Genomic DNA, 17,490 nt, shown 5'->3' on the forward strand with positions numbered 1-17,490 from the left:
ATGATGGCTGTGCCCGAGTGAAATAATAGTTATAAGATACGATAAATAAATATTGTACCTCAAAGACGTTACGTGTGTTTAAGTAAACGGATTCATGATATGAGTATTGGCTAAGTTGACGTATAGTACAGATCACATATATCTCATGATGTGTTCCTTCTTTTCTTGTCGAAAACAGTAACCTGTTCTGGCATTGATAGGACATTTCTTTCACATAATTTTAATATGATATCTTATCATTAATATGAATATGTTTCATTTGAGGTATATGTAAAGTATGGTTAACAGCAACTGTGGATTTTCATTTCTTGATTAGTATGCCTAATGTATCATGTACTATGCTTAAATGCTAGATTAAAAATGACGAGAGCTTTATTAGTAGTAGATCTAGCCTAGATAAATACTCGAGTGGTCTAGAGCATCGGACATAGTGCAAGCCGATTCCATGATAACTCAGTATCGTCAGTTCGAGTCCAGGCCACAAAAGAACAAACATATACATCCGCAAATTTGCAGATCTGACATTGTTGGATTGACATTTTAACAAAGACAATCTATTATATATATGAATTTACAAGGATTAAAAAAAATGTATAAATGACAATATAAAATATTTGGTTTTATAAAACAACTTGGTAAAAAATTGAATAAAAGAGGGACGAAAGATACCAGAGGGACAGTCAAACTCATAAATCGAAAATAAACTGACAACGCCTGACTAAAAATTAAAGAAGATAAACAGACAATGTGACACAACACAAAAAACTAAAGAATAAGCAACACAAACCCACCAAAAGCTAAGGGTGATCTCAGGTGCTCCGGAAGGGTAAGCAGATCCTGCTCCATATGTATCATGTTGCTTATGTTATAACAAATCCGGTAAATAGTCTAATTCGGCAGGTCACATCCATGAAAGGATAGGGGACGTAAGGAACATATCCGATATCATATGTGAAACGGTTATTCCATAACGGTCAACCGACTCGTGATGGCGTCCGTAAAATTCACGAAGGAATGTTTTCAACTTAACCATTTGGAACTCTTGGTTTAATAGCTTATCAATTGGAAGATATATACCCCGTATGCAGGTGCTGCTGGAATGTTGCTACTTAGAAATGGAAAGTTCACAATTGGAAAGCTGAAATCATCACTTTTGTCGTAAAGTTTGGTTTTCAACCGACCCTCATTGTAAATTTCTATATGTAAGTCAAGATAAGAGGCCAACTTAAATGTATCTGTCGTATCCTTATCTCTAGTTCGATGGAATAGATGCGTTCAAAATAGTCACCAAATTTTGAAGTATGTAGTGATAGAACGTCATCTATATAGTGTAAAGTAGAGTGAAAGGACATGGCTAACTTGTTATCTTTCTTCCTTAGAAATTCCTGTATGAAGTCAGCCTCGTAATAATAAAGAAACAAGTCGGCAAGAAGAGGGGCACATTTGGTTTCCATTGGGAGGTCGACAGTCTGTGGAAAATCAGGCCCACCGAACGTTAAAAATATGTTGTCAATCAAAAAATCAAGCATCTTGATAATGACAGTTTCAGATAATTTTCTGTTTGAATCAGACTGATACTTTTGCAAAGTAGGATTTTTCCTCCATAAGACAAGATATTTGTATCTACGTTGGCCATTATGTTTTATGAAACCAATAAATACCAACTCTTTCAATTAGACTTTTAGTTTGGAATGTGGAATACTTGTGTAAAGTGTAGAAAAGTCAAAAATTTTAATATTATTGCAAGAGAGTTAGATTGTATGTACTGTAAAAGATCTTTGGAATTTTTAAGTATCCACATCTGATTCACGCAACCTCTAGATTAGGCAGTTTCACAATAACTTTGAAGCCCGTCTTTGATTGCTTATAAAATAGATGTTAATAATTTAGAAAGAGGTTACTTGGAGCACTTGGAAGACCCAGCAATTTACTGTTGTTTGTAAGGACACTTATGTAGTTTAGGTATCCAATACATTGATGGAAGAATCAGTTCGTATATCTTTGGTTGAAACTCCAAAGGAACATATACCAGACCTATGATTGTCCGGGATTTCCTCTTTGATAAGTGTCCTGGGGGTATATGTCGAGTTCCCAAGTGAAGTGTCAATACCTAATTCGTTTAACAAGCAGTTAATATAATGAGTTTTACATACGAACACAATGTTGTTTGGGGCTTTATCTGCTGGGACAACAACATAGTTGTCATGGTATTTTGCAACCTTTGGGTCTCTAAAGATTGAAGAAAAATGGGCATTTATATACTCATTCTGTTTCTTAATTTTGATTTGTATCAACGACCTAACCACCTATATCCACTCGGAAAGAGTGTCTACGTCTTCCTTATCGCACGTAGCCCATTACATGGCATAATCCTCGACTGAATTCATCAAAAGGTTAAAGTTGTATTTCAAATTGATGGATTCAGGCTCACGATATTACGGACCTTTCGATAACACATCTCTAAGGGACGTGTTATTTACAATGTTGAGGTCACCGGTAATAACGTGGACAGCCGGATTATACGTGAATTGGGAACTAGCACAAGTGCAATCGGGAGGTTTAGACTTGAAGTCGTCAATATTGAGATCCTGCAACACGTGTTTGTAATTAAAAATTTTAGTTGCAATAGATTTGGTATAAGAAATGATTGGTACATACTGATGTTTGAAATAAGGAGGAATTTTCGATTGAACTAATCTATGATAAAGGATATTGCCTAAGTAAACGCCATCGAGATCTTTGTTTGCACAGGAAAGATGAAGAAAACATATTTTCTCTTTATTATATTTTCCAGTGCGGACTGGTTTAAAGACTGTGACTTGCAATATCCGAAATTATAGCTATAAGTTTGTATTGGTTTGAATGAGGGTTTGTAACAGTGGTTTCCAAAACTAAATAAACAGAGAATGGAGTTTAAAAAGGGTAATGAATAAAGTTTGTTGCGAATGTGATGAATACATAACAGCTTTTGTATAAATGGCAGCAAGTCATTAATAGACACATCATGTAGAGTAGGTGATGCATAATGACGATGACCATGACTGCGTCTACGTCGAGGAGTAGAGTTATATAAATATGCATCACATTTACCGAGCTACACGAAGGACTAAAGAGAATACCTATGCCATCAATTTTGTCATTGCAACCATATGGTGTCGCAGTTCCCAATTGTCTAATCCAGTAGTCCTCTAAGTTGCAGACCTCAGACTTCCCAGGCTGTGTTCATTCTGTTCTTGTTTAATACAATAACTTGTTTTGGCATTGATAGGAAGTTTCGTTCACATGATTTCAATATATCTATATATCTGAAACCAAATGGGAACAATGAAAAGGTGAAGTTCTAATTTTTCTGTGCTGTTCATAATTATATCCAACCTTTTGACCCCTCAAACATGCGTTTTATTTTCAGAGAAAACTGTTTTCTAAATTAACAGACGAATACCAGATGATGTAAATACCAAAAAGTCTTTATTTTGTCTGATTAGCAAACATATGCAAAGTATTTAGTAAAATTTAGTTTCATAGATCTGCTATGAAACTATGATTTAAAAGGTACTAAATTGATATTTCTTAAGAAAACAATACCCCCCCACCCCCACAAAAAAAAACAAAAAAAACATGTGTTTCATCTTATAATATATATCCTAAAAGTTATCTTATCTGCATTAAAAATAAAATCGTAGTTCATCTAAAAAAGTAAATTTGATGCATATGATATGGTCCTAATAATTTCATTTTTTACTCACTAGAACATCACAAATAAGTTCAGGATGTACGTGTTCTGATATTTGTGAATGTTAACTAATCATAACTTGAAGGTAACCGTCAGTCGCACTGTCCCAACAATTTGATAATTTCACAGTAAAATATAACGTCACTGAATGTTGTCGTTGACCTCTAAAATCAAATTATCCACAACTGTTGGACACACAATTGGTAATTTTCATTCTTTGCATGATTAAACTGTTAAATTTGTATTAGTGCACCGAAATTTACCTTAACTTTACATGCAGCCAAGTGATATTCTATGTAAAAGAGAGACGAACGATACCAGAGGGACAGTCAAACTCATATATCGAAAATAAACTGACAACGTCATGGCTAAAAATGAAAAGGACAAACAGACAAACAATAGTACACACATACAACATAGAAAACTAAAGAATAAACAACACGAACCCCAACAAAAACATGGGGTGATCTCAGGTGCTCCGGAAGGGTAAGCAGATCAAGTTCCACATGTGGCACCCGTCGTGTTGCTTATGATATAACAAATCTGGTAAATAGTCTAATTCGGTAGGTCACATTTATGAAAGGGAAGGGAATTGTTGTTACGATGTGAGGAAAATATCCGATATCATTTGTGATTCATAAAGGTCAACCAACTCGTGATGGCGTCCGTAAAATTTACGAAGAGATTATTTCAACTTCACCATTTGGAACTCTTGATTTAATAGCTTCCTTGTAAGCAACAACCCTTTATCAAAAAAATCATGATAGGAAATGCAAGCACGGGAATATCGTATCAATTGGGAGATATATACACCGTTTGCCGGTGCTGCTGGAATGTTGCTACTTAGAAATGGAGAGTTCACAATTGGAAAGCTGAAATCATTTCTTATGTCGTAAAGTTTTGTTTTCAAATGACACTTATTGCCAATTTCTCGATGTGTCAAGATATAAAGCCGACTGAAATGTATATGTTGTATCCTTTATCTCTTGTTCAATGGGATAGATGCGTTCGACATAGTCACCAAATTTTGAAATATGTTGTGAAAGAACATCATCTATATAGCGGAAATTAGAGTTAAAGGATATTGCTAACTTCTTATCTTTCTTCTTAGAAGTTCCTGTATGAAGTCAGCCTCATAATTATAAAGAAACAAGTCGACAAGAAGAGGGGCACAATTCGTTCCCATTGGAATGCCGATAGTCTGTTGAAAATCAGGCCCACCGAACGTAACAAATATGTTGTCAACAAGCATCTTGATATTGTCAATTTCAGAGAATGTTTTGTTTGAATCAGAGTGATCCTTTACAAAGTAGGATTTATTTATAACTTTGAAGCCCGTCATTGATTGCTGATAAAAAAGATGTTAATACTTTAGAAAGAGGTTTCGTGGAGCACTCTGAAGACCCAGAAATATACCGTTATTTGTAAGGACACTTATGCAGTTTAGGTATCCAATATAGTGATGGAAGATCCAGCTCATCATCTTTGGTTGAAATTCCAAAGGAACATAGAACAGACCTATGATTATCCAGGATTTTCTCTTTGGTAAGTGTCGTCAGGGTACATGTTGGGTTTCCTAGTGAATTGTCAATACCTAATTAGTTTATCAAGCAGTTAATGTAATGAGTTTTACACACAAACACGATGTTGTTTGGTGCTTTATCTGCGGGGAAAACAACATATTTGTCATGAAGGTAGGATAAGTGTTTTGCAACATTAGGGTCTTTAAAGATTGACGTAGCATGGGCATTGATAGACCCACGATATTTTGGACCTTTCGATAACACATTTCGTTGAAAAGTGTTATTAACAATGTTGAGGTCACCGGTAATAACGTGACCAGCCGGAATATACGTTAATTGGGAACCAGCACAAGTGCAATCAGGAGGTTAAGACTGGAAGTCGTCAATACTGAGAGTCTGCAAAACGTGTTTGTAATTGCAAATTTTTAGTTGCAATAGGTTTTGTATAGGTATAAAAAATGATTGGTACATACAGGTCTTTGAAATAAGGAGGTATTTTCGATTAAACTAATTTATGATGAGGGATATTGCCTAAGTTGACGCCATCGAGACCTTTGTTGGCAAAGAAAAGATTAAGGAAAAATCTTTTCTCTTTTTCATCTTTTCCAATACGGACTGGCTTTAAAAGTCTGTGACTTGCAATATCTGAAATTATAGCTGTAATTTTGTATTGGTTTCAATGACGGTTTGTAACATTGGTTTCCGAACTTAAATTAAACAGAAAACTAAGTTTTGAAAGGGGTAATGAATATGATTTCGTACAAATGTGATGAATACCTAACGGCTTTTGTATCAATGGCAGCAAGTCTTTAAAGAGAGATCATGCACAGTAGGTGATGTATAATGACGATGACCATGCCTGTGTCTACGTCGAGGAGTAGTAGAGTTAAAAATATTTATCCCATTTACCATGTTTACCGAGCTACACGAAGAACTAGATAGAATACCTATACCATCAATTTTGTCATTGCAACCATATGGTGTCGCAGTTCCCAATTGTCTAATCCAGTAGTCCTCGTTTTGTCGAAGACGAGGCATTGCAAGATTAGGATTGTTAGAACTATGGTATATTTTTTCGATAATGCGTACTGTCATAGAAACGATGGAATGATCGGGCTTATTGAAATGTAAAGTCTGATATATGACTGCATATCTGTTTGTTTAGCCTTCCTTTCGTTTCACCGACGTATACTAATCCGCAAAAGTTGCACTCTAATCCGTGAACGACATTCATCGATTGTAATAGTTGCGATATAGATAACATTCTTTAGTAGAAATCAAATGTATTTATTTAATGTTCGCAATTCTGCTCGCTTATTCTTAATGTTAATTTCGAAATTAGTAGGTTGGCACAAGCTTACGGTACATTTCAACAAGCTCAAATAATACTACTTCTTTACATGATACACATTTCTAATTAAGTATCAATGTAGTACGGTTTTCTGGTAGTCATCTGTATTTATCAGAAATGAGTTTGAGATAGCTTATTTGTGTATTCAATAGTAAAAACATAACAGAAAATGGAAATGCAAATCCTATTCCTTTTTGGAATAAAAAAAAATCGACGTAATTGGGAATAAACAATATGAACATGATGAAACAAATAATAATTGTGTAAATGTATGTATCATGCTTAGCCCTTCTAATTTTTAAATGAAAGTATTACAACATTTTTTTTTACATCTGCAAGTATTTGTGAAATTCGTGTCCTTTCAATTCAAGTGATAATTCAAAAATGAACAGAACTTTGAAAGAGTTTTATTGTTTAAAATAAAAAGACTGTACATACGGATGTATTTTGTGAATTTCAATGAAGCAAACGTAAAATCTATGGTCAATTCGCGTCCGCACGTCATCGAAATACGAACAACATCCGATCGCGAGTTTCAAATAAAATATATAATGTTTTTGGAAAATTGTATTCAACAGGTTGTGTTATATCCCAAAAATACTCAACCCAGAAGAAACATTCAAAAGAAAATCCTTAATCAAATATCAAAATCAAAAGCTGAAACACATCAAACTAATGAATAACAAGTGTCATATTCCTGTCTTGGTACTGGCATTTGTTAATGTAGGAAATGGCGGATTTAACCAAGTGTTATAGCGAACTAAACCACTTACTTAATTGACAGTCGCATCAACCTCCATTATATTGACAATGATGCGTAAACAAAACAAATAACTGCAATAGGTAAACATGTCAAAATTAGTGGTACATTAGTAAACATGGTGTTATCATCTTAATAATTATAAAAACAATCAACATAACAAAAAAGCACACAAAGGCATATTACAATTTTAATAACCTCATTTTGCTTGTTTATAATAGGATTTTATTGTATACTAGTATTACATTACAGGATGGCCTAAAACAATAGAGCATTTTTTATGCAATTTATTCATATAACACACCGTATGCTAGAAATATGTCGTTCTGTCGTTTCAGAATATATACTTGAATATTACACTTTGACGAAAACTTGGAATATCGTCGTCGTTTTAATAGCATCAACATCATACTATAATTTAAAAAGTTAAATAGTTGAACGATTCACATATTTTACAAGGTAGCTGTTTGCAGCATCCAACCCGCCGAACTATACATTTTTAATAATCAAATTTTTAATCCGAAGAATCGGTTGAATATAATCTATTTCAATTATAAATTGACAATTTTGAATAACTTCAATTTGAAGCCGATATTTAATTATATATGTATACAACTTCTTATACATGCTTGGCCTGAAGCATTGCTGACGAAGGCGAATTTATTGAATACAAAATGTATAAAGGATATTTTCATCTCTAGCATATTTGACCTTACACTGACTAACACAACGGATGCCTGTACGGCTTTTGAAAATGTTTGTATTCCTCATTGTACTAAAAATATAGCTTGTTGCTCTCTGCTTTTAGATTTCGTCAGGGTGTAGTAAATTTGTTCTGTTTGACTTTTTTGAATGTCCATTGATATCTTTTGATTGTGTTTTAGCAATTTCAACATCGCTCTAATCAATTTACTCTGGTTTATTTGTGGACACATCGCTGTACCCAACAAATTAAAACAACACGTTTAATAAAATCATGCGTCCGAAGCGCTTTTCTGGATGTACCTTCATCAGGAACGCTCAAAGCCAAATCTTTGGAAGCCATAGATGCATACTAACAAGTTGAAGAGCTATATGACAACAAATACCTTTAAACGGCCTAATCGATCTAAGGTTAACCATGTTAACTGTGCCTGAGGGGGTTGAAACCTTACTTTCTTTATAATTTCGAAATATATCAACGGGTAATTTGGAAAGGTTCGTTATAAATCATGTCAGTACCGAAATACTGAGTACTGAGCTTGTTGTTAACATTGCCATATTCCTTTGACATTGGATAATTGACGTCAACATAGCCCTATTCCTTTACAATGTCTAAATGTTGTCAATATTGCCCTATTGTTTTACCATGTCTAATTGACTTCAACATCGCCCTAATCTTTTACAGTGTCTAATTGATGTCAGCATCGCCCTATTCCATTACAATGTATAATTGATGTCAAGATCGCCCTAGTCATTTACAATTTCTAATTGATGGTAGCGTCGCTGTATTCCTTAACATTAAGTAATCATTGTCAACATCACCGTATTTATTTCACCCTGTATAAAATGCTGCCAACGTCCCTCTGTTTGTTTTACTGATATACATTGGAAATTTGATATTCATCTGTCATGCTTTGTATAAAACGTTGCTTTAAAATTAAATTGTCAATAGGCATGCACAATTTCCATTGTCTATGGGCCATCTCATATTCCATTAAACGGATTATACTAGAGAGTATGTTTTTCGTAGTTTTGATATTGGATTTTCAAGGGTCAAGCATGTAGTCGAAGTTCATTTATTAAGTTCTCTGAACTTGAAAACAAGTTCTTTTAAATGTCAAATTTAAACAAAAGCGATAATTATCTCATTTTATCTTTATCTTGAAATTAGTAAAAATATAAAATTAAAATATGATTTAGCGAAAAGGTCCCACTATGACATAAATGTTACTTAAAACTTCAGTGACTTTTTCACATTTAAGTCTATATATTTATCAAAGATCCATTTGCTTCTTTGGGTTTTTTTTCTTCGATACATTACTTGATCATCAAGATGTTCGACTAAACAGCTTTGTAAAGTGCTAACTACTGTAAATGATGGCCACAAAGAAGATTGGGATAAGATATAATAAACCAGTGGTGTCATTCAGGTCTAAATTCTCAAAGATCTACTGCTAACTCTAAGATCACAATCTCTGCAATTTTGTAGCAACATTAATAACGTGTATTTTCCCACGCTTTACACTACTATTTTCCAAGCTCAATTGAAAGATCGATCAAATTATAAATACTCTTTTCTTTAAAAATCGACCTCATTAGAAATGCCTTTCACTATAAAAATGGAAATCATTAATAAACATTTCTTGTTTTGGGTTATAATAATTTATATTTATTTAAAGAACTGATTCTATCAGAAAAAACACTGACGATGACATTATCAAAATAGTTTACTTTTTATTCGACAATATGTTTTAAAGGCTTTGAGGATAGATATGTCAACAGACACATGGTATTCCAATTGGTTCTTATTGTATACGCCTTCTTTTCGATTTGATTTTGTATTCTATTGAATCAGAATTCATTAAGAACCTATTTTTTTCATTTTACTGTCAAATATATTGTTGTTGGTGGTGTTCCTTTACTGGATTACCCATATCTCAGTCAGTACTTGCATCTCATATATCCCAGTGAACTTGAGATTAATGATATTACTGATACTAGTAGGACTATTTCATATCTTGATCTTTAACTCAATAATGAGACAGATGGACGACTTCACACAAAAATCATTGATAAAAGGGACGATTTCAACTTCCTAATTGGCAATTTCCCATTTCTCATCAGTAACATACCCTCTACCCCGTCATATGATTCAAATGTCTCAATTGATACGTTATATTCGAGCATGTTAAATCCAGAAAAGCGCTTCTGACGCATGCATTGATTAAACGTGTTGTTTTAAATTTTTTACATCACTCGGTCGAAACTTCTGCTGGTGGAATACCAGTCCCCAAGGGTATTATCAGCCCAGAAGTCAGTATTTCGATACTGATATGATTTATAACAAACCGTTCTAAAATTGTCCGTTTATAAATTTTGAAATTAGAAAGAAACTAAGGTTTCAACTCCATGAGGCAAAGTTGACCTTAGATAGATTTGCCTATCTGTTTTACGTAAATTGAATTGACTTCATCACGAATTGGTTGAACAATATGATGTGTCTATGTCTAAACTAACAAATGACCATTTTACAACGTCTTTTGTTGTTGTTTACAATCTACATCGTATGTCTGCTAAGTACCGAACCTATTCCCCCATATGAATCTTTTTGTCGAGTGTGAATGTTATTCTACGTGTCTTTGTATTTATTAGGGATGGCAACGAGTACTCGAGTACTCGGGTACTCGCTCGGAAGGCCGAGTACTCGAGTACAGTTTTAGTTCTCGGATACTCGTTTGCCTGTTATACATCTTCAGATATTTCTCTCCACATTTCCACTCATTTTAGTTCCGTTGAAATATCCCCTTCGTTATACTAAATAAGATCAATTAACAACATAAATATGTTTACCCTGTGGATACTGTACCAGAAACGTCCTTTCCTTCCAAGGGAATGTTTTCATGCTCACTACTTGTAACAAAAATAGAAAGTCAAACAGTATTTTGCCTGAAATTGTTCGACCAGATCATATTTCCAAACAAGAACAAAGTCAAAGTGACCTGTGGTGAACCCTACGCAACTGATCAGAGAAATTTTTAACAGTGTTTGTACACGGATCAACACTTACAAGAATTTATAATAATTAACTCATCACAAGCCGTAAAAGTTTAGTACCTTTGTTTGTTAATCAAGACTTATATGTAAACATGATTGGTATGAGAGGTATATTTAAATAATTCAATTACTATGTATTTGAAACTTAATTATAATTATTTAATTAACAATTTAAGGATAAGTGAAAGTAAGAGAGCGACATTCAAACCCAAAAGTCGAAAGACTGACAACATCATGGCTAAAAAAAAATCAGACAACCGATGACAAAGAAAAAAAGGAAAACACAGAAAATGTAAGACTGAGCAACACGAAAAAGTACATGTTATTTGAAGTCCAATATTGTTGTTAACAAATTAATGAACAAGTAGTAATTATAAAAAAAAAGCAACTCCTCAGGAACAGATGATACATATATTGTCTACTTTGTCGGACTGTTTATGTAAATCTTTTAAATTTTATTGGAATTTGATTCGTGAACACGTACACAAACAATAATTGCTATTATGATAGGTTATTTGTAAACGGCGATCGGTAATTCATTGTTTAATTGACACAAAAAGCTATGTTTGTAGTACGTTTGTCTTTCGTTAATATGTTAATGAAGGGTAATAACAAAAACACTGCATCCCACCTACAATCTAAACTTTTCAATAGACATTAAAGATTCATTCGAGTACTCGCGAGTACTCGAGTATCATGACCGAGTATCCGAGTATTAAATTTCAGATATTTTGACATCCCTAGTATTTATACATCAAACATTCATGTATTTAGTTATCATAAAAATGAGAAGGGAAATGGGGAATGTGTCAAAGAGATAACAACTCGACCATATAACAAACAAAAACAGAAGGTCACCTATAAGGGTTTAAGGCAGCACCCGGAGGCGTACTTCAGCTGCCCCCTAAACAAATTTATATACTAGTACAGTGATAATGAACGCCATACTAAACTCCAAATCATACACAAGAAACTAAAATTAAATACAATACAAAACTAACAAAGGCCATAGGCGAATTGGGACAGGCGCAAAAATGCAGCGGGGTTAAACATGTTTATGATATCTCAACCCGACGCTATACCTCTAGCCAATGTAGAAAAAGTAAACCCATAACAATACGCACATTAAATTCAGTTCAAGAGAAGTCCGAGTCTGATGTCAGAAGATGTAACAAAAGAAAATAAACAAAATGACAATAATACATAAATAAAAACAGACTACTAGCAGTTTATCGACATGCCAGCTCCAGACTTCAATTAAACTGATTGAAAGATTTAGGCTTCATCATATGAATATCAGGCACAATCCCTCCCGTTCAATGTTAGGGATTTTGTATCATACCATCATAACATATATGAGAAGAACATAACCCGAGTTATCATGTTTCTTTTGAAAGTACGGTTTGATATTGTGTTATGTCGTATCGTTTGTGGTTTGAATTCTGTATCGTCGGTACATTTCACATATGTCTTACCCGTTAGTGTAGCCAAGTTAATTACCATTTTCTATGTATAAAGTATTGTGTTAGTCCAAATTACTTTGACCTCGTCACAGCATTAATTAAAACATGTTAAACATAGCATTTTCAGACCGCCATTATCATGATAATTGTTTGGACTAGTAGTATTATTCAAATAATGGTAAGAATTTGGATCTCATTCCATATAATTGTATGAGTTTCAAAATAACTTGTGATACTTTATACTTCACAAAATTACGCCACTTTTGTTGCGTTGATCCATTCAACTGAAGCGCAGTTTGTGGTATCCAAGTATAGGCTGTCTTTAATTCATTGGAGATGTCCATTGTTTTTTTCGCAATTTGCATATTCAATTGTACTATTATATTATTAGTTTATGTATATTTCTTTGCTGAGTGTTCTTGTGTAATTCAGACTTCAGTCACAAAGTGTTTTCATTTTAGTGGTGATTTTTAACAATGAAATATAAGCGGGAGGTTTGGCTAGCCATACAACGAGGTTTAACCTTCTATTTCATCTTAAAATGTCCTGTACCAAGTCAGAACTCTATGGTAGTTGTTATCAAATAGTCCGTGTCTATATATGTTGGCTTTTTTTTTGTTGCAGTTCAGTCTTTTTGTTGTTCTTTTGTTTTCCTCTTATAATTGATATGTTTCACTTTGTTTTAGTTGGCAACCCGGATTTGTTTTCTCCTAATCACTGAACAGTGGTATTTATAATACTGTTCCCGTTTTTGTCAGTTTTCATTTCTCATCATTTGGGGACATGCAGTTGTTCTTCAGGTAAGTCAAGATATTTTACCACAAGCTAATCGTCATATCCATATATAAGAATAAAATAAGACACATAAAACATGCCGAGTGTGCTGGGCTTCAGTATTTTGCAATTAAAGACTTGTGGTCGTTAACCTTATCACCGTTCAGAGCATTACCAGAAATATACAAACTCACACTCATCTTAACTGCTTCATGTCCTTATCAGTCATTGTCATCGGTTCGAACTTCTGTCGTAAATATCCGCAATTCTTTTTGCTTTGGATTCCACATTTCACAAACATTTAGAAACTAAGATTTTACCTCTGTACATTTTTGTATTTTTTTACCAACGATCAGTCTGGGTTTTTTTTTTTGTTTAAATTGTTTCATATTTTGTGTCACCGAGGCCTTTTCCATCTTTTTATATTGTATCTGTTTTGCTGATTTCTTGATTCATGGTTATTTATATTTGTTCCCCCATATCATTCGCTAGTTTATGATGTATTGTAATCTTATTTGTATTTGTGACATATCTCCTTATTCTAGTACACATACTAATTTCATTGAACAAGAATATCATTGTATTTTGAAAATTTGGAATGACACCGACATAATAATACATCAGCTAATGTCGTCAATATAACGGAGCAATAAACCATTTTTTATTGAGGTTTAGAACTAAGTTTGACCCTCTATATGTTTTCGTAATATGAGTACTATGCCGAAAACATGACAGTTGTTTTCAATTTGCTCCGTTAGTGTTACGTATGATTGTAATGGTGTTATGAACTTCCCCTTTTTTGAATGCGCCGTAAGCTTGGATTTTGGTATTTTTGTTAATATTTTGTTTTTATTTGTAGGATTCGAAGTGCGATGAACACGAGAAAGTGCGATGGTAATTCTGGTGAGGTGCAATGATCTATATGACGCGTAAAGGCTAGTCTAATATCATACAATTATAGCCTTTGTATAAGGTCGATACAAGAATATATTGACCTGAAAGAGGAATACTTACTGATTACCAAGTCCGAGGTCGATATACTTCTATGGGTCGATATATCCTATGTTGACCTCATACAAAAGCTATAATTGTTACGGTACTTGTCTATCCAAAATTCATGTATTTGGTTTTGATGTTATATTTGTTATTCTCGTGGGATTTTGTCTGATGCTTGGTCCGTTTCTGTGTGTGTTAGTTACTTTGTAGTGTTGTGTCATTGTTCTCCTCTTATATTTATGCGTTTCCCTCAGTTTTAGTTTGTTACCCCGATTTTGATTTTTGTCCATGGATTTATGAGTGTGAACAGCGGTATACTACTGTTGCCTTTATTTATATTATCAATTTTCTGACCATATTTGTATCAACTCGTCAATGCCATATATTCTCTTTTTTCTGTCATTTAATTTTGTTGAAATTTAAAAGACATCATAATGTCTCCTTGACAATAACAACATATTAGTTGTTAGTTCGTTTATTTGTTTTATTTTACATCTTATGGATTTGATTTCTTTTCTCAAATAATTGATCATAAATGTACACTTTTAAAAAAAATTAACAATATCATGAAATTCTGTACATGACTTCACAAAGTATATCGGTTTTTAGATATTCTAAAAAATATATGTATATGTATGGTTGGAACAAAATAATCGACAAAAGTACTATAATTCTTCAATAAACCTATCCATTGCTGTAGTTATACATCCCGTCATTGTGCTATTGTTCTGTGGTATGGTTATGTGTATGCTTGTCTTTCATTTTTGACAATGTGCTTTGTTTAATGCCTCTTTTGTTTCTGTTTCTTTGTTACATGTGACGTTGCTCTATACTTATACATCCCGTCATTGTGTTTCTGGTCCAATTTCTGTATTATTACTATTCATTTTTTTCGTATGTTCTTTGTCTCTATGTTTCTTTGTAAGAAGAGACGTGGTTCTGTCAACGTATATTTGTTCCACAATGGAAACTTTGTTATAAACATTGTCACAATATCTGTTCATGTTGGAACACATATTCTATACCATTTATTCTGTTAGGAACATATACTGTAATATTTATTCATGTAGAAATAATATTCTAGAATATTTTTTCCTTTTGGAACTTGTATTATGGAGGACCTTCCATTCCGTGACAGTTCTGTACTTATAGATCCCGCCAGTGTTATTATTCTATGGTCCGTTTTTGTATTCTTGTCATTTGTTTTTGGGTATGTGCTTTGTCTATATGTTTCCTTGTAAAAGATGACGTGGCTCTGTTCTTATGCATCCCTTCATTGTGTTATTATGCTATGATAATTTGTTGTATTCTTGTTTTTAATATATACACATGGAAAAAAGTATTGCAACACCTTGATTTTTTAAAACTTGAAAAATCAACCTCTTTTTTTGGATGAAATATAGTAAAATATTTGTATAATATTATTGAAACATAGTTTATGATAACATTGGCATTTAAACGAACAAAAAATGTTTAAAAAAAAAATATTTATGTAACCACAATTTTGATAACAAAATGAGGTGTTTTTTGTACAAAAAAAATGCATTTTACAACTATTACTGTAGTCGAACATTACAATGTCAGACATTTCAAAAGTAATCTTCCGATGACTGTTCACATCATGAGTGATCGTTATACGCCAAAGATTAAGTACTTTGTGCGCAGCCTCCATTCAAACGGATAACCGTATCATAACGTCTTCTTATTCCTGCCATGAATCGACTTTTTTGTTTCTAAGGTAGCTGCAACCAATTCTGATGAAGAGCATTGTTTATTTCATGATGTTTTTGAACTGTGGTGTCTTTTCGCGCACTTTTTGCCCAATAGTGTCCCATATATGCTCGATATGGTTCAAATCCGGGCTACGATCGGGCCAAGAAAGATGAACCAAATTCTATAGGAACAATGGATCTAATTTTCAACTTTGGCGAGCTCTGCACTACATTTGATACGGAAAACTGTGTGTCTGTTCGTAAGCAAAGGTATCCAAAATGGTCTTATCGCGCGATAACCAGTAGCGATTAGTCGATCTCAAACAGTTTTTGTTAAAAGGCTCCTGTATACCCACCACTCTCTTTTTAGGATTGTATTGTATGCAATGGGTTTCCTTCTGACCAACCTTCATTGTACCTAATTTTCCCTAGCAAATGGTATAGGGGGTCTTCTTTATCTCGGAAGGTCTTTAACATCGTTTATTGCCTGATTTTAATTTTCAAAACGACTTATAGTGGAATGGTGATGACCAACAATACATGCAGTTGTTACAGCGACATCCCTGTTTCGCTCATGCTGATAATCTGCCATCTTGCTGCAGTTAAGAGTTGTCGAGGACCCATTACAAGGTGTCAATCACATAACTTCAAAAACTTGGTTATTTAAAGTGGTGAGAACAATGAGGATTAAAACACATGTTTTGCTGTTTACGGGTACAATAGCTGCATGTGCAAATAAGAACTTATCGAGTCGATATTCATTGATAAACTCAGGTGATACTTAACTAATGTTTAACTTATTCTATTTTACCAAATTATATCACAAAAAAATAAAAAGTGTTTTTATAATTTGAATTTCAATTTGGTGTTGCAATACTGTTTTCCAGGTGTATAGTTACTGTGCTTGTTCTTTATTCTTTCTTTAGCTTTTTTGTTACATTTTTGATTGTTTTAATAATGATTCAGATTATAAAACAATGTTGACAGCTGTATTTTTGACGTTTTACCTATTTTGTTTGTTTGTTTTGGTCACACATCATTGCAATGCAATTTTATATGACTGTCATACAAAACAGCGGTTTACCCTGAAAAAGTTCCAGATATTTGACCGTTAGAAATAAAAGTAAACCTTTTGCAGTAAGGATTTACTTTTTAAAATCGTATGTTTGACATTGTTAATTTATAATAATATATAATTATTATATAATAACTGATAGGTTGATCTATTATAAACTTCTGTGCATAAAACTTGTATTATAAATACAGTTAAACAAATTATATTCAAATCAATGAAAAAATATGTTGATTAATAGCAAACGCAGTTGATTAGTTGTAACAGAGAATACACAGCATTGGTTTGAAACACTATGTTCTGGTCCCAGAATATCATCAATTTATTTCAGATTGTCTGTTATTTTGATA

Source organism: Mytilus edulis, chromosome 8 (genome assembly GCF_963676685.1).
Source record: "Mytilus edulis chromosome 8, xbMytEdul2.2, whole genome shotgun sequence".
Lineage (NCBI taxonomy): Eukaryota > Metazoa > Mollusca > Bivalvia > Mytilida > Mytilidae > Mytilus > Mytilus edulis.